The 480-nt window shown below is 31.7% G+C and overlaps 1 long non-coding RNA gene across 1 annotated transcript in view; it reads left to right on the top strand.

Annotated features, from left to right (window-relative positions):
• LOC105118110 (uncharacterized) overlaps positions 1-239 on the top strand; it is an 18,287-nt gene extending 18,048 nt beyond the window's left edge. Inside the window, exon 3 of the long non-coding RNA XR_840891.1 lies at positions 229-239. This is a non-coding gene — a long non-coding RNA (uncharacterized LOC105118110). The remainder of the gene's footprint in view (positions 1-228) is intronic.
• Positions 240-480: the final 241 nt, after the last annotated feature.

Raw genomic sequence — 480 nt, 5'->3', positions numbered from 1 at the left:
ATTTATTCTCAGGAAGAAATCGAGGATGAAAAAGGCACCAAAAATATCAATGTGGATCTTTTATCAAGAGTGATAATAAATTCGATTATTAACATCACACCAATCAATGATTACTTTTCTAGTGAATCTTTATTTTCTCTTAGTTCAATGCCTTGGTTTGCTAAAAATATCAATTTTCGTGCTTCAACATTTTTGACAGCTCATTTGGATACCCAAAATGAAAGAAAGTTCTTGAACGAAGTGAAGAATTTTTATTAGGATGACCCTTACTTATTCAAATATTGTTCTAATCGAATATTTCAAAGATATATTCCCGACAATGAGGTAAGTAATGTCATCAAATTTTGTCACTTTAAGGCATATGAGGATCATTTCTCAGCAAGAAAAGAGGACTGCAAAAATCTTACAAAGTGGATTTTATTAGCCTACCATGTTCAAAGACTCACATGCATTCCGCAAAACCTGTGAAGATTGTCAAAA

This window comes from Populus euphratica, unplaced genomic scaffold (assembly GCF_000495115.2).
Source record: "Populus euphratica unplaced genomic scaffold, PopEup_1.0 scaffold1689.1, whole genome shotgun sequence".
Classification (NCBI taxonomy): domain Eukaryota; kingdom Viridiplantae; phylum Streptophyta; class Magnoliopsida; order Malpighiales; family Salicaceae; genus Populus; species Populus euphratica.
Note: the sequence above shows the minus strand (reverse complement) of the source record. Positions and strands in the feature narration are given on the sequence as shown.